Below are 19,199 nucleotides of genomic sequence, written 5' to 3'. Positions count from 1 at the left end.
GATAAATATTTACACTAAAATCATCAATTTTGGGTACATTGCACATGCTTTGTGGTGAACTCCATGTAAGTTTTAGCGCAACGTTTGCAAAGATCAATTCCTCATAGTTGGTCTCTATTAATAATGTTTAAAAAAACTGTAGTGTCATTAAAATAAAGGTTGAATACTTAAGAAATCTTTTTTTATAAATAGTTTTATAATAATCTGTAGAAGTTTGTGGGCATTGATGGAAAAAATTCCCATGAAAGGAATATACCACCCAAAAATGATATCTCAAGTACTTTGCAGTGGTGGCTGAGAAAAAAGATTAATTTTGTGTTTTCATGCAGAATGGAAAGAAAGAATAATAACAACCAGTGTTGGACAATGACAAATAATTTCAAAAATATCCAAGGAAAACAATCTCGTGTTGTATAATCCTAATGTCCATTATCCAGTTGTTATGCTCAAAAAGTGAAATATCTAAAAGTGTGTTCTAGCTGGGAGGGGGATGTTGGTTTTAGCTGATGAATAGCAACTTTCAACAATTTTTCAATCTGATTTAGGTAACACGTTTGTCTTGACTGTTCCAGAACATTCACTTTATTTTTTGAAAGCAACTCCATGGTAGCTCTGACCTTATACTTTGGGTTATTGTCCTCTATGAATGTCCAGCCCATTTTTAGTACTTTTGTAGATGTCATCAGGTTCCTCCTCAGAATCTACCTGTGCATCCATTCTCTTTTCAGTTCTGACAAGTTCTCCTCCTCTGCAGATGAGAGACAATCCTGCAACATGATACTGCCAGCACTGTGCTTCACAGTCAAGATGGTGCTGTTTGGTGAGAGGCTATATTGGGTTTTCTATAGACATAACATTTGGAATTTATGACAGAATGTTCCACTTCTATCTCATCTGGAAACAAAAACATGTGAAAGTTTACTGCAGGATCCTTCAGGTGTCTTTTGGCAAAACTTAACTTGGGACTCCAGATGAACCCTTTTGAGAAGTGGCTTTCTTCTTGCCACCGTCACATATAGGCAGACGGTGGGTAGTAATGGGTTACATTTACTCCATTACATTTACTTGAGTAACTTTTTAAAAAAAATGTACTTCTAATAGTAGTTTTAGGGCACCATTCTTTTTACTTTTACTTGAGTACTTTTACTTGAGTTTGTGAAGAAGAAACGCTACTCTTACTCCACTACATTGGGCAACACTCGATTCGTTACTTTTTTCCATTTACACATTAGATACACTATATTTTTGCCAGAGAGAAGTTGCCAGTGGATCTACTGCATGACTGCTTCACCAATCAGACTTAATCTCACGCTGCAGGAAGCCAATGAAGCAATTGAGAATGATCGCACCCGCACATGCAGCTGTGACTCACTCCAACTACCTCATTAACTCCCAGTGGTCGTGCAATTGCGCCTACGGAGACGGACACAGCTTTATGGATTTGAAACTGGCCTTTTATTTTTTTTTTGAAGCTGCTGATCCGCTACACCACAAAGTGAATATACAGTATTATACTGTCAGTGTACAGTATATATAGTTTTCACTGTTCAAACATACATGTTACCTACTGTAGGTATTGGCTTCAAATGCTTTGTTGTGAAAAACTGAGATTTGAAACTTTGTGTTATTTGTATATCTTTATTTTGTAAAGATGTTATTTATTTTTACTCATTTTTTTTATTATTTGGAAATAGCAGAATGTACACATTATTTTATATTTTTGTCTGTCTTATTATAACATTTCTAAAAAATAAATCATTTATTATGTTTAAACAGTTACTCAGTACTTGAGTAGTCTTTTCACCAAATACTTTTTTACTCTTACTTGAGTAATTTTTTGGATGACTACTTTTTACTTCTACTAGAGTAATATTATTTTGAAGTAACGCTACTCTTACTTGAGTACAATTTTTGGCTACTCTACCCACCTCTGCATATAGGTCAAATGTGCAATATCTTTGATATTGGTGTATAATGCATATCTTTAGGCCATTGAACTGTGTAGATTTTCTAAGGTTGCCACTGGATTTCTCCCTGGCACTTAGCTTTGACGGAAGCTCTGGTTTTGGGAGACTGTGAGTAGGGCCTTGTACATTCCATTTCTTAAAGATCAGTTTAACAGTGCATTAAAGTATCTTCAAAACCTTGGAAATCGTTTTACATCCCTCACCTGACATTTACCCAGTGTTGGTGCTAGGTTATTTTGCACCCTAGGTCAAGCTTATTAGTGCGCCAACCAACTGTTCGGTACTTAACCCCTGCGGCTGCGTTTCCCCCCTTTTGATCTTAATGGTGGATTCGGCGATGCGTTTACCACAACTTAGTCATTAACTTGCTTTGGAGGGTCTTTGAAACCAATGCTACATATTTTGCGTGTGATTACACTTGCAATCAGAAGTACCACTATAAACAGCTATGTTTATTTAAGTTATCCAGTAAGTTGCAGTGACATTACACTGGTATTGGACAGTTAAGTTAATATGTGATCTTGGAGGCAATTGTTTATTTCTGTAATAGTTCAAGTGATGGTATATTAAAGTGTGTGCTTACTTATCAAACAGAGATACTACAGTTTTTCTTGTTTAATTAATGTAAGACAATTTTTATAAACACTTTTCATTTTGAAAATCTGAAGTATTGAGTGTAGATTAAAAGGAAAAGTACATATTAGTTGTGTATAAACTCTAGGCTTTAGGTTAACAAAAATGTGAAACTGTTAAAGGGGGTATATTATTTTTCTCTCCACTGTATACACCTCTTTTCTGGGCTGGCTTTTTTCTATCATGACATTGTTGGGAGTCACCATTTGGTGATGGACAAGAATGATAGTGCATCATATCATACAACACATGCCTATACATATAACACAATATCAGTACTGAGTCACCATCTAACTTAACACATATGTTTTTGGATATGGAGGACCAGAATGCTTAGAGAAAACCCATACAAGAAAAGCATGCAGGGTCTATAGAAACAGTTCTTAATTCACACTTGGTTTACTAAGTCTCAAAGACAGCAGTGTTGACCAGTGCACACGTCTGAAGATGTCATATCTTTAAATCAACTGAATGCACATTGGTAATCAAAGGGACTTAGTTATAAGTTGCATACCTAGGCTCAGAGATCTGCATGGACAGTGACTGCAATCAAAAGACGTGTTTTCTTAGAAACAAGCCATTACAAACTAGGGGATACAGTGTTCAGAATGAAAACATAGAAAAGTTAAAATAATGGTATACCTATTAAATTGCTCTGAAAGAGGGTCTATCAATAAAAAAAAGCAAATCTTTAATTTTCAGTAGAGACTGGCACACTAGAATTATTCTTAGCCGTTCTGATGCTATTATATGTTGCAGGCATAATATTAAGGGCCTATCAGTAAAAGTGACAATACACACACATATATATATATATATATATATATATATATATATACAATACATCTTCTACGCGGTGGTGTGCTGGGGAGGCAGCATTAAGAAGAAAGACGGCTCACGCCTGGACAAACTGGTGAGGAAGGCAGGCTCTATTATTGGCAGGAGCTAGACAGTTTGACATCTGTGGCAGAGCGACGGGCGCTCAGCAGGCTCCTATCAATTATGAAAAATCCACTGCATCCACTAAACAGTGTCATCTCTAGACAGAGGAGCAGCTTCAGTGACAGACTGCTGTCACTGTCCTGCTCCACTGACAGACTGAGGAGATCATTCCTCCCCCAAACTATGCGACTATCTATCTATCTATCTATCTATCTATCTATCTATCTATCTATCTATCTATCTATCTATCTATCTATCTATCTATCTATCTATCTATCTATCAAAGGCAAAGACAAGATGACCTAACATTGAGGAGTGTTCCAGTTTTTCTTTCCCATTACCATTTGTGTTCTGGTTTTCAATAAACAAAGGGCCTAGCCAGCACTGATCAGTGGTAATGGGACATCTAGCCCATATCGTTTATATAGTTTGGATTTTTAATACTCGGCTGCAGCTGAGAAAATACATACATTTTTCTTTGAATAAATATATATTATTGTTTGGAGTCTAACAATTTAACTGTTCTGACAATTAAAAAGAAGGCATTTATATTTTGTAATTAAATGTTTTACTCATTATGACATGGATGAGACTGAAGTACAGGCACAAAACATGTAGGTCAACAGATTCATTTATCTATAAGTGTCACAGCCATGCTCATTTTCTGTCTTATCACCATGTCTACTCTGTCCTAGCTTAATTTAATAAAAACCTGTGTGCTCTAGTAAATCAGGAAATGAGCAGTGCATGGATGGCATCATGGAAGGTATTGAAACTCATGCACATAATTTCTGAACCTGCTCAGTCTAATTGTAGAGACAAGTTTTGGGGGCAACAAAGATTATCCAGGAATCATTTGACAAATGGAAGGAACCAGTCATAGCCAGAGACATCAGTCCATTGCATAGCACAAACCCACATCTCCAAGTAACTTAATACTGCATATACAGGTACATGTTTGGGACTTTGGAGGAACACATGCATACTCTGGATAGAAACTGACAAGTCCAGAATGCAAACTGTTCTCCGGAGTTCTGAGGAAGTATTATTGACCACCATTCCTACCACATGTTGAAATTTAATAACATATATAGTATGGCAGGTGGCCGGGGCCCATGCCCGGCCGGGATGCCCCTGCAGCATATCTTCCAGGGGAGCAAGGACTGGAAACCCAGTATCTCCCCCTGGACGGTAGATGGCAGCCTCCCTGGGTTGCAGCAGTGCCTTGGACTCCCCCAGGGCTTCAGAGGGGGTTGGAGTTCTGTGCAGCCCTGTTGGGTTTAGCAGGCGCCACCAGGGGATGCTGCAGCAGGAGCTGCTGGACCCTTATGGGCGCTAGTTTCACCACACCTGGAAGTGCAGCCGGCTGAGTTCTTATACATCGGGGAAGCAAGAGTGAGTAGTAACAAAGTATAATGCAGTAACCATTTATTTTCAAGTACCAATGTATCCATCCATTCATTTTCAAACCTGCTTTAAGCAGTCAGAGGGTATGGTGGTACCAGTGTTTATTATGGTAGTTTCAGGTATGAAGCAGGAATAAATCCTGGATGAGGCACCACTGTTGCCAAAGTACAAATCATTTCTAAAAATGTTTATTTTCCCAGTTATGAGGAAAAACATTTATATTTTCTTCAGTTTTTAATTAATGCATTTTTATGATGCTGACATTGCAGAAAATATTTTAAATCTTTAAACAAGTATTTCATTGACCATTAAGATGTTACTGCTGTATTGTGCTGAAGAGGATAGAAAATATTCTATTTTGCTGTAGATCTATCAAATAGTAAATAATTTTAGTTTAGTGAAGGGTGAGAAAAGTATTCACCATAACAATTTTTTTTTTCGTTATAAATCAAGAAATTCAGTGTGGTTTATAAAATAAATTCAGCGTCATTGTTTTCATTATGACCTCCAGACTGTTAAAATCTAATCAGTTCATATTATGTGTATAATCTTTTCTGAAGAAAATGTGGGAAAGAAAAAAAAAACATGCTGAAAGTGTGCAGACCTCAGCAGGACTAAGGAATGACACAAATGTACATGTACTGAGACTGATTAATGGGCTGTCACTTTATTTGTTGATTGGTGAATTATTTATACTTATAACTGTTTAATAATTCAGAACTGCTATCTTAACAAATTACAGCTCAAAGCAAAAAGAGGGAGGTGGTACAAGACTCAAACTTGAGATCAATGCCCTTGTTCTCACTGCACTTTTTAAAACATGAATTCTGCTGACTCTTCTGAGCTTGAGCATAAATACATATTTTATACTTAAACAGCCAAACGAGAGACTACCCTCCAAAAGTGGAAAACATGGCATTTTCAATCTGTGCTGACATCTTCCAACATTTGAATCTCAGATTTACTAGAATTATAATCTTTCACCTCAAATGAATTTTAGAGATAATTTATATTAGTGCTTTACAACAAATACACATAACCAAACATTTGGCATAATGAACTATAATGTGATACATTGTAGATCAAATTCTCAGAGTATATAATAATAATATTTATTATGGTAAACAAAATATTGCAGATTAGATTATTTGATAGTACTGTATATCGACAAGCTGTATAGTAAAAAGAACACACCCATGAACATAAAATAATAATAATAATTGTACTTTCATTTCAGGATCATTTATTGATTATGGGTAAGTAGATTTTTTCTGAAAGCTGATTTTTATAATGCATTTCAAGAATTCATTTTAATTTGTACTTAAAGTAAACATTTTATTAAATCACTTAAAAACAATATTTTTTAGCATGTTACCAAACAAACGAATTTAGTAAAAAATGCAATTTTCTATCTAGACCTCTTCTGGACATTTTCCCAAAGGTATTTGTTACAGTCCCTTTAAATTACGTAACTGGGCAATGCAAATGAGGGTTGACTAATCTTTGTGTCAGAAGATTAATTTCAATACACTGGAAAGGATTCAGCTGTGATATGTGCCTTAGTTCTTAGGCACAACGCATGGGCTGTTTGATTAATAACTACATACATGATTTATACTATCGATCCTACTCACCATGATTCTTGTACATTTGATTTTCATTCTCCGTCCAGAATGTGAGAATGTGGAGGCACACAGATGACAGTTTATAGCTCAGTTACCAAGACAGTTTTTAAATCCAAAATAGTGAGCCTTTAAAAACTCTGCATATTGTAGTATACTGTATGTGAAAATGGAATAAAAGCATACTGAGATTTTAGAGAATTAAAATACTTCAATAAATTTTTCAGCTGTCTGTTCTTTTTTTAGCTGTTTTAAATTCAAAGTCTTAACCGTCAATACTTTTCTTAGCAAAAAAAAAAATCATTATATCTAGTGTGAGAAAAAAACTTGAATTCTTCAAAATATGTGAAGGGCTTTTATTTGTTTATTGTTTTTGAATAATTTATATATATATATATATATATATATATATATATAATATATATATATATATATATATATATATATATATATATAGTATATATATATATAGTATATATATATATATATATATATATATGTATACAGTATATATACTGTATATATATATATATATATATGTATGTATGTATGTATAGGTTTTTACTGTATGTTTACTGGAAATGTTAACCAGAAAACAACATATAAAACACAAGTGCGTTGTGGGAGTGCGGCTCTGTTCTACCAGTGCATGCTCTCATCAAGTGCCAGTGCATGGAAATGCTAATTTACAATACATTTTTAACATAAAGTTAGGAGGTCTGAAAGAGGGGCATGTAGCTAGTTTCAGGAAAAAAAAAATATTTTTTTTACCTGGATTATTTATTTACATTTTTTAAATTTCAAAGCAGTTAATATGATTACACAGAGTAAAGTGTGATTAATTCCTTGATTAACTGCAGACCTATACGTTGACAGTCTATTACAGGGAATATTGACATGTTAAGTACAGTCCTTTTAAAGAACAGTGAATGTTTGCCTTCCAATACAATAATTTCAAGTTTTACTCTAATCATTAACTGTAAATACCATAAATATTTTAAGTGTAGACCAAGGACTGGCTTTTAATGAGCCATGAACTGTACAAGTGGGTTAGGAAATGGATGGATTTGCAGTTTATGGCTTTAAACTGTTTTTCAGTCTTTTTTAAATTTTGGAATATTTATTGAATTCCATTTAAAAATAATAGATACAACTACAGTTGTTTTATATACATTTATCATTTATGGTATTTTTAATAATGCAGTGTTAATAGAAAAATGTAACTCATTTTATTTAAGTTTTAAAGTAAAGGTTAATTAATTTAATCACATTTTTCAAGACTTAACTATAATCAGCCCATCTATTATGTAAACCTGATTTGCCCAGTTCAGACAATGGAGGGACTGATGGACAGAATCCTGTACGCAAAAACCAGCACTGAACAAAATGGCAGTCCATTGCAAGACAGTTTAATGTGCTCAAATACACTTGTGCCATTTTAGAGTTATAAATCAACCTGAGAGGCAGATCACAGTTTTAAACTGAAGTTTTGCCTCTCCACTTCATTCACTGGTCAAGAGTCCTGTCTTCAATGCAAAACTGCAATCCAATTTGTAGACTACTTTCATTTCCAGAGGTATTTATTTAACAATATTTTAGCAAAAAATGCATTCATTTTGCAAACTGTGAGCATATGACTGGATGACTTGACATGTGTTTATGTGACATGAGTAATGTCATATTTTTTGGAAATTTTTTAATATGTTTTCTATTTGTTTTCCCACTGTGGTGGCCATAGGTTCCCATTATATCAGAAACGTTGTTACCAGTGCTCTCCTTGAAATTTTTTTTCTTGGAAATCACTACAAACCACAAGGGGTAATTAAAATATAAAAATATATCATTTTTGGTTGGTGTATTTAGTTCTGTTATAATTACACATACCGTACTTCACATATAACAGTTTATTATTCTGGTCTGCCATTGCAATATATTTTTTGTAGCAGTTAATTTGTAGTGAAAATGTAGATTCATGTATCATAATCTCTCCTCTAAATGCAAAAAGGTAATATAGTGTTTATAAAACATTTTAAAACTTAAAATTATTTGAAAATCTCAGCAAAAAATAGGCAACCATAATTTTTATTCTAAAGGTTCACTTGCATATCATTAAAAATGAAAGCATTAGCGCAGTATTAGCAGCTTTTCCTATAAAACAAGGTAATATTTTTCAATACACATAAATACTACAGTCATCTTTATTTGCTTCCACAAGGATTCATGGCCATCTCCTTAATATGCAATTGCATAGTATGACCCACTCTTACAAAGAGTTTTACTAAATGTGAAGCAGGTTGAACTGTAAGCTTTAAATATCTGTGTCTTTCTGTTTAGTTTCAGACCAACAGAGATAACATTTTTAATGTTTATTTTTTCTTATACAGCCTCCATAGACTCTGAAATATGCATAAATTCTGAAAAATCACAGTTACAGATCACATAGTCTAACATCAGTATTTACATTTTGCTGGGATAGACTGGTATGATATGTCATGATCAGTGGCCCCTTACCTTAAAGAACACCATCTTTGGCTACTGAAAGGTTTCAATAATTCAAACAAGTGTCATTTGTTAGAATGCCATTCAATGCAATAAAATATGGATAGTCTGCCATGGACAGAGAAAAATCATTAACTACTATACAATATAATGCAGGAAAACAACAGTATTTCCAAAAAACAAATGGATAATTGAATTGGCATATACATATTAAATATCATATGTTATATGCAAGATATGACCTTGTAATTAGACAGATATTAGATAATACAATGGCAACATGCAGGATTTAAAAAGCATGTGAGTATGTGCTGTGGTAGCCAGTATTACTTTAAATTTAAATAGAAGAATTACAGGAGCTTTTAAGACAGTCTTCAAGATAGAAGAAGGAAACACATCACAATCACTGTGGATTAAGGTAGTATGGAAGAAAGGTAAATATCAGGTTATTGGAGTTTGGTATAGGCCTTCGAATATGTTAGATAATAATGTATTATTTAATCAAACAAGGTATATGGGCTACAAAAAGGATGTAGTTGTCATGGGTGATTTTGACTTTCCAAACATTGGTTGGGAAGCCCCTATCAGGAATACAAAAGAGAAAACTGAAATGGTTCAGATGGCGAATGACTGTTTTCTCATCCAGTTTGTCTCAAGTCCAACAATGCAGTGATGCCTGTCTAGATGTCATCTTTCCAAACAATAAAAACAGGGTAACAAGAACAAAAGTTACTGATACTTTAAGCAACTGTGATTATAACATGGTAAAATTTGTGATAATCTTTGAAAGCACAAAAAATGTCAACCAAAATGAAGACTTATAACTACAGGAAAGCAGATTGTATTGGGATGAGGAAGTATTTACAAAACATCAAATGGGAAAGCTAAAACTCAGCAACTATAAATGACATTTGGTGTCACTTCAGAGATCTTCTGATCCAGGCATAAAAGATTATTCTGATAAACAATACAACAAAAAGACAAAAAAATCTGCAAAAATGGATAAATAGGAGCATTATTAAAAAGTAAAACTGAAGATCACTGTAAAAGAAAATGTAAAAAAGCCAGATAATTCCAACATAGAGGAATACCACAAACTACAGCAAGAAATCTAAAATCTGGTCCCTGGTGCATCTCTTTGATACTGACGTCTCCTCTGCTCATCCCAATTAGGGCTTCACAGCAGAGGAGACACCCTGACAACACACAGCCAACCTTCCACGGTTCCTGGTCCCTGCCATTCCATGGTTATATCAGAGTTCCCCATCTGAACCCAATGCAATGCAGAGAGCCGCCCCTTTCAGCACCACATCACTCCGGCTCTCTAAGCCGCTCAGTCGGAGTGATCACTTCTTCAGTCCCTGAGTGTCGGCTGTGCACTCTCCTGTGCTCTCCTTCCTGGCTGCCTGCCTCCTCTCCCTCTCTTACTCACACCAGCACTCTCCTGCCTTCCTGCCTGCTTCTCTGTCTGTCTGTCTGTCTGTCCTCTTTGACTTCTGTTATCTTGATCGGTCTTCCTTTCATTTTTTTTTCTTCCTCCTTTGTCCTGTGCAAGCTCCTTTATTCTCTAATACCAAATTGGATACAGCAACAAGAAGCCACTCCATCATTTAGGTGCCTGACTGATCCACCTGCCTCTGCATCTGTACACGGCACAATCAGCCAGTTCCCTAAATTAACCGCGGGGCGAACCACACACACACACCCGCACCCGATTGGAGCCTGCACATTCAGGTCATGATTATTTATTTAAAAATCAGCCACCTTTTTCTGAGCCTTGAACTCACTATACCACAGTTTTACGTCTGTGCCATCCAAAATGATGGAAACTGTAATAAGAAATAAATTAGAAAATTACCTAAAAGAAAATAATACTCTAAATAGCTGCCAGCATGAGTTTATGAGAGGAAGGTCCTGTCCACTTAGATTTTGTGAAGAAGCAACCAGAATAGTTGACAAAACAAGACATACAACCTAGATTTTCAAAAAGCACTTGATAGAATCCCACAACAACGATTAGTTCTGAAACTAGAAGCTGTAGGCATCAGGGGTAACCTACAAAACTGGATCTATAGGGTTACCTGGCAGGAGACAAAGAGTACAGAAAAGAGGAGAATGCTCCACATGTTCCTCAGGGATCTGTCCTTGGACCATTACTATTTCTGATTTATACTAATGACATTGATTCTGGTATTATCAGTAAACTTGTTAAATTCGTAGATGACACTAAAATTGGAGGGATTGCAGACACTGAGGATGCAGCAAAAAGAAGTCAAAAAGACCTGGACAAGCATTGGAACTGAGCAAACACCTGGACACTGAAGTTTAATGTAGAAAAGTGCAAAGTTCTACACATGGGCAAAAGGAACATCAATTATAAAAACAAGATGGGAAACACTGTCATACAGAAAGCAACATCTGAAAAGGATTTAGTTGTATATGTTGTCGCAAAATTTTCATGGACTAAGCAATGTACAGAAGCAATTAAAAAAATAAATAAAATGTTACATTACATCACAAAAATAGTTGAATTTAAGTTAAGGGACATTATGCCCAAACTATATAATGCACTAGTAAGGTCACATCTGAAGTTTTGTGTTCTGGTCACCACTGTACAAGAAAGACATAGCAGCATTTGAAAGTGTGTAGGGGAGAGCAACCAAGTGCATCCCAGGACTTAAGGACATGTCCTGCACTGACACACTTAGAGAATTAAACCTGTTTAGTCTCGAGTAGAGGAGACTGTGTGGGGAGCTAATCCAGGTATTAAAAATCTTCAAGTGTATTGATAAAGTACATCCAGCAAGATTGTTTCAGCTTAAGGGTGAATCACGTACTCAAGGACATCAGTGGAAATTAAGAGGAACTGCATGTAAAACTGAAGCCAGGAAGCACTACTTTACACAAAGAGTTGTGGGACTCTGGAACAAATTACTGAGACATTTAGTTGAAACAGAAACATTGACAACCTTCAAGAAGAATATGGATGAGATACTGGGATATCTTAGCTATTAGCTAAACAAACAGGCTTGAATTGTCTCCACTCAATATGCTAAATTCCTTATGTTCTATGTTTCTTATGTTTCAGATGTTTATCAAATTCTTCTGCACTTTGAATACTGATTAAGTGTATTTTAACAAAAAACTCCTTAGCTTGTGTCTCATCTTCTTTACACTGAGAGGAATATAAGGACTTGTAGTACACCTTAAATGTGTCAGTTATGCTTTTATGCTCCTTGATTTTATTTCCAGTAGCACTGGTAATTTCTGTGATTGTACTGCAGACTTCCTGCTTATGGATTTGTTGAGCTAAAATCGTTATTGAGAGATCTGGCATTGTCATGATCTATTTTGGAAATCTCTATAATCAGTTCTGATGTCCTCCTAATCTCTAGTTAATTTTATGAGAGAGATATGAAATAATTTGTCCTCTTTAAACTGCCTTCATTATTCCTCAGACTGTTTCTGTGGAAACCTATGAGGATGCATTGGTCTCTAAAAAGTTTTTGATTTGTTTGGAGATGAATTCTGTAAAATTATCATAAGCTTTTGACAGAGTGTTAAAACTCCAGATGCTGTTTTACATTTTCTTTATGATGTTTCATCACAGTTCCAAATCCTGCCTTACACCCTCAAAGTATCATGATGTCATCTCTTTTTGTCAGCCGATCAGTACACAGCATACTAGCATAAGCCAAATTCTGCAACCATCTTTTTTTTCTTTTTCCACTCTTTCGTGGTATGATAAACATGAAACACCAAACAGCCATTAATGTTGACTCTAAAATTCAACTATTTTTTCCTGTTTGTGCAAAACAAAACACAATTTCCTTCTTTTCTTGCATCCGTATTTTTGGGAATTGTATGAATTGTTTACCCATCTGAGTGCTCATCGTGACTCATCCATTTCCATTCCTTTTGTAATCTTAAACTTCTACCCCATCTTAATAGATTAATCTTTACTCTGTGCAGTCCAAGGCAGTCACTTTCCTTTTTATTACTGTTCATACCTATGACAGTGCAACTTTATAATGCCTCACTGTAAATGCTGTTTTATTATTAAACAATTTTTTGTTTTTTTGTTTGTTTGTTTGTAAAATTGTAATCCTGTCTTGGGAACACTAGGTGCAAAAGAAGGACTAATTCTGGATGGAATAATTGCAGTGTACTCCAATAAAACTCTTTTCAGTTTTATAATACTTTATCTCTCTGTTACTAATAATCAACTATAGAGTGAAATAAAATATAGTGTGATGTACACGCAGCCCTGCTGCGCTACGTGTCCTCCTTCAACAGCACCTTCGTGACCCCGTTACACAGTAGAGCGTCCGTCAGCCATAGAACACTCATCAACACAACAACAAGTTCGCTCGCAGCTCTCTGCGCGGAGCGTATTTTGGCTAGGGACTGATCACTGATACGGGGGGGTATTTTAATTCAGGCAATGACCTAGTCCAATTTCTCTTTGTCCCCTGTCCTTCAGGACAATCCGATCCCAATTTCGGATCCACAGCTGCTGAACCAACCTGAGGAGGAGGATTTTCAGTGCCTGGACTGAAGGAGAGAGCAAAGGCAGAATAACTAATGAAGTCACTGCTTGCTTGCTGTGCTTGTGTGTTATAGAGTGGTAGCTCCCACCTCAATAAAAATGCTTCCTGTTCCTGTCAAAGGTTGTTAATAAAGCTGATCATTCTGACGATTGTGACTCAGTCTCTTGTTGATGGGGTGTAAGACAGTGACTCACGCATCATAGTGGTTATTTTAATATTTTAAAGGGTAAACCTTGCTGAAAGTTAAAGGTGTTGGCAAACAATGTTTGTACAAAAACAAAGGAAACAGTTACATTTTTCACATATATATGTAAGACTAGCTTTTACCTGCAACTTCGTCCGCGCGGGACTCTGTTGTAATATACTTTTTTTTTGGAAATATATATATGAAGTTATAGTTATTGCCCGTGACTTTGCTCACGTGGAACTTATGATGCTGTGGGAGTGTAAATATTTAATTGTTTTTTAGAGGATTTCTTTATAAACAATATTTTTTGTTTGTTTATTGGGCGGCACTAATATTACCAGGCTCGTGGGCGAACTTACACGTGAGCAAGCTACGTAAAACTGACCGTGGGAGAAACAATCTTCCCTTAAATCTACACCAGCGTATTTCAAAGTTTGGCCCTGAGACTTATGTATCGTCATGGCGAAGCATACTTTGAGGGGAAATTGCAGTCTCTTAAAGTCAACGGGGAGGTCATTGGATATTAGAGGAATGCGTGGCACGGACACTTTTTCTCCTTGAGCACAACCGGTCAAAATAATGGCTTGGATTACATTTTTATGCAGGGCTTTGACTTGCAGTGTAGTGCCATTACATAGTTTCGGTGGTTTTAAATTCCGAAGGAGCATTACGGGTGTGCTCTTCCGCAAAGTAAGCCTATGGTATGGAAGACCCGGTGGTTTAAGGGAATTTAAAAACTCTACTGGATAGTTAATGGCTTCATCTGCATTACAAACAGTGTCTATCGACTTGTAGACCATTTCTTCTCCGTCAAAGGACTTCAGCGACATGTCATTAATGAACGCAGCGGAGATGCGGGTCTTTTTAATCCTTGTGTTGTTATTTTTCTGGTAAAAATAACCTTTGGCATATTTGAAGTCGAAATGTTCAGAAGAGGATACTTTTTTTGTGAAACATAAGCATGAAAATGACCACTTGAAAGATTTGCTGTGAACCTAAGTCGTTTTACAGGGTTATCATTTATAGACCGAACTGCATAGCATCAGGTTGCTCACGCAAATGATGCACAGCTGTCGCTCACTTTACCGTCAGGCAGAAACAGAAACATCCCCTTCCTCATTCCACGCATGTACGCCGTGTCGTTCACCCCTCTTCTCAGTGGCAAGAGAACGGATATAGTTGACGCCTCCCAATTCACCCTCTTAGGGATGGAATTTCAAAAAATCCTTTCTTAGCGGTTATCCATGTCATTATAGGAATGCACTGTCAAAATTTCAGCCCTTTAGGTCCAGCAGTTTGGTCTGTGCGTTGTCTGTCAGTCAGTCATGGAACTGTTTTATATATATAGATTAGGTGGAGCCAAATCTGGGTTTATACTATATACCTAATTAAAGGAAAACATTACACAGATGTAAGTCAAACAATTTTCTTGTGAGTAGTTAATATCTAAAAATAAAAAGCTAAAGTGTATTAAAAAAGGTTGAAAATTAAATTAAACATGCCATTACTATATCTTCTGGTGAGAGTATGCAAATACACAAAAATACAAACATTTTGCAATGAAATATTTATTTCATTCAATAATTTATTACCTTCAAGCTGTTTTATAATATAGTGAGAGAAATGTAGTTTATCTGTTATATCAATTTTTGGCAAATGTTTTTTGAAATATAACTATTAAAACCTTAATAACATTTAAGAGTTTGATTAGGGAAACTCTTAAGGTGCAGTATGTTACCAATCAATTGGATGAGTTAGCTCTAGTAATGAACTACTTCCCTTGTGGGTGGCATAGCTTTCCCAGTTTGCATAGCCTTGTCTTCTTTCACCAAGAGTGATTTTACCAAAGAATTAAATTTAAGCCAAAATGGAATATATTGTAAGCTGGAGGGCTGATCGCACCCTCAGAGGACACAGACGCCCCTGGGAAAACCCCTGAAACAGCTGACAGTCTACCTTCACATTGCTCCTTACCCTTCTTACTTGCGCTATAACACGCGATAAACCTCTCACAGCTCCTGTCAGTTTTGGAATTGATTGTTTGCTTTTCTCTCTCTCTCACTGGTATTCTCTGCTCCTGGCAGAACTGTCATCTCTGACTTGTCATGTAGCACGTTTAAGCTTTTGAAAAAGAGACAAATGTTTGTTTGCAGTGTTTGAATAAAGTTCCTGTTTTTCTACAACCTCCTGTGTTTCTGTGCAAGTCTGTAACCCAAGCGTGACAAGTGGTACCAGGGGTGGTTGCACAGATGGATGCCGAGGAGTTATTTCAAATCGCTCAGAATGTTCTGCTTCCTTACGATCCAGAGGATGATCCGATTCCTCATCAGAATGTCCCACTTCATAATAATCGGCAGAATATTCCTCTGCCTCCAAATTCTAAGGATGTGCTGACGAAGATGGGTCCTTCCAATGACCCAGAGATGTTTCTTTTGGCTTTTGAGCAAGTGGCGACTTCGTTGGGATGAGACAAATGACACTGGGCTGTTATCATCACCCCTTTTTTGTCTGTGGATGCCTTACTTTCCTTATGGAATGTACCTTGTGATAAGCTCGGCAGTTATAATTTCCTGAAGGAGCAAGTTCTTTTGCGTAAGACCACGACCTTTTTGGCTAAAGGTTTTGCACTTAATGACTGGAAACTGGATATGGACGGTCCCATCCAGGTGCAAATACAAGATTTGATTCATAAAGTACATTGCTGGTTTGAGGGGGACATGGAGCAAGTTGTAGAAAAGGTTGTTATGAACATAGTACAGGCTGGGATACCTGCACTTCTCCGAGATGAGTTTCTTCATCATAATGTTGAATCATTGACGATTGTGTCTTAACATTTAGAAGGTTCTCAGACCGCTTGGAGAAAAAGCGGTGAATTTGGTGCCCCATATGATGTGTTACAACCTCCGAGAGAGCACCCAGGGCATTCTCGTCACTTTGACCGAAGACTTGAACATCGATAAGCTTCAGGACCTGATAATCAGATGTCATCAGGAAGGCCTCCGTGGAATGCAGTTATTAATGACGTGCCTGTTTCAGGAGAGGCGGGAGGCGGTTGAGGCCGTGGATGTTGCCAAGGATATTTCGGCAGTGGAGCTGAACGAAGATGTTTCCGGTGTGATCAACCCGGTCACTTGGCAAAGGAATGTCACCTGTCGCCAGCTCAATCTATGGAAATTGGATTGGCGGAGGTTTGTTGCTTACGTATTCCCGATTCATCTAAAAATAGCGAGAGTGAGGGAGACACTAAATCACCCCATCCCTGCAACCCCCCAATTTCCTAGAGTGGCTTCTACATTCTCCCAGATTGCAAATGCCTCGAAACTCAAACCGAGTACTAGCGAGCAGTCAGATTTTGTGCACTTGCAGCATGCTGATGGCTCATTAGAATATGCATTTAAAGAGGCTCGCACTGCTAGTGACTCCTATTACCAAGAGCATGATACCGGGGGCTTGAAAACTAAACACTTTATAGAAAAAGACAGTTGCCTTTTCAGAGTGATTTCAGACCATTTAATGGGGGAATTTATTGAATAACTAGTTGTACCTTAATTGCATAGGGAAATTCTTTTGCAGCTGGCCCACTCTCACATCCTGGAATGGCACCTGGGCTAGAGATTGGTTATCAAAATGATTTTATTGGCTGAATATGGGAAAAGATGTTGAACGGTTCTGTACTTCATGTCCTGACTGTCAGATCATCTCCGCTTATAAGCCTCCTCGGGCTCCCCTTTGTCCTATGCCTAATTTTGGAAATCCCCTTTCAGAGGGTGGGATTAGATATTGTAGGCCCTTTGCCTAAGACTAAAAGTGGGTATCAATATATGCTGGTGTTGGTTGACTATGCAACATGATATCCAGAGGTGGCTGCTTTGAAAAAGGCCAACTCCTCCACTGTAGCCAAAGCTCTGTGCAGGATGTTTACTCGTATTGGCATCCCTAGAGAAATTTTAACTGATCAGGGCACACCGTTTACTTCTCGCGTGATGAAACAATTGTGTGACAGCTTTGCTATTAAGAAATTGAGTACCACTGTTTACCATCCACAGACTAATTGTTTGACTGAACAGTTTAACAAGACTTTAAAACAAATGATCAGACGAGTTGCTCATAATGATCCTACATTCTGGGACTCTGTCCTGCCTTTTGTTATGTTCACGGTGCGGGAATCGCCACAGGCGTCCACTGGCTTGAGTCCGTTCGAGTTGTTATTTGGCAGGCGGCCGCGAGGCATCCTGGATGTTGTACAAGAGGAATGGATAGGAAACGAGACAACAGCTCAAGGACCAAGCTTTGCAGATCGGGTAATTTCGTTGCAAGACAGAATTTCTATGCTTTCTTCTATTGCTGTGGAGCATCAACAACGCAAGCAGGAAACACAGAAGCGTCTTTACGATAGGCACAGTAAGCTTTGCGAATTTAAACCTGGTGATTGTGTTTTGGTACTCATTCCGTCTGACTCGCACAAATTCCTAGCTAAATGGCAGGGCCCCACCATTATTGAGGAGCGTATGGGTCCGGTAAATTACAAGGTTAGAATACCTTCTGTGGCCGAAGTAAACCCCTGCCCATAGAATAACCTAAGTAATGAGTCTCAGACATACCCAGTTTACATTTCTTTGGGTTAGTAGCAAGGCCAGCTTGTCTCAAGCTTTCAAGAACAGCTTGAAGATGCTCTAAATGCGTTTTCCAATCATTGCTGAAAATCACGACATCATCAAGGCCGGCGCAAACCATTCCAGATTTTACACATTAAACTCTTGAAGGAATGGCATGACCAACAAGGGGTTTATACTTGCTTGGCTGCTGTTTCTCAGACCGATGTTGCCATTGGTAACGATTTGACTGACTCACAGAAGACAAAACTGTTATCTTTGATCGAATGGAAAACTGATGTCTTTTCAGACTTGCCAGGCAAGACTAACCTTGCAGAACATAAAATCACTACTGAACCCGATGTTCGCGTACAGATGCGGCCGTATCGGATTCCGGAAACACACTGAAATATTGTGCGCGAAGAAGTCAAGAAGATGCTGGCATTAGGTGTAATATGTGAAAGTAAAAGTGACTGGTGCAGCCTGGTCGTATTAGTCCCAAAGCAAGACGGTTTGGTTTGCTTCTGTATGGATTTCAGGTACTTGAATAAGGTCTCTAAATTTGGAGCTTATCCAATGCCCCGTGTTGATGAGCTGTTGGAAAAACTGGGTCAGGCGAGCTATATCTCCACGCTAGATCTCACGAAAGGTTATTGGCAGGTGCCGCTAGAGGCTGGCAGTTGTGAGAAAACAGCATTTGCGACTCCTGATGGACTTTATGAATTTACGAGACTCCCGTTTGGTCTTCATGGGGCACCTCTCACTTTCCAGCGTATGATGGATCAGATCATGCGTCCTCA

Source organism: Erpetoichthys calabaricus, chromosome 4 (genome assembly GCF_900747795.2).
Source record: "Erpetoichthys calabaricus chromosome 4, fErpCal1.3, whole genome shotgun sequence".
In the NCBI taxonomy this organism is placed as follows: Eukaryota; Metazoa; Chordata; class Cladistia; order Polypteriformes; family Polypteridae; genus Erpetoichthys; species Erpetoichthys calabaricus.
The sequence above is the reverse complement of the archived record's forward strand: the minus strand, read 5'-3'. Positions refer to the sequence as shown.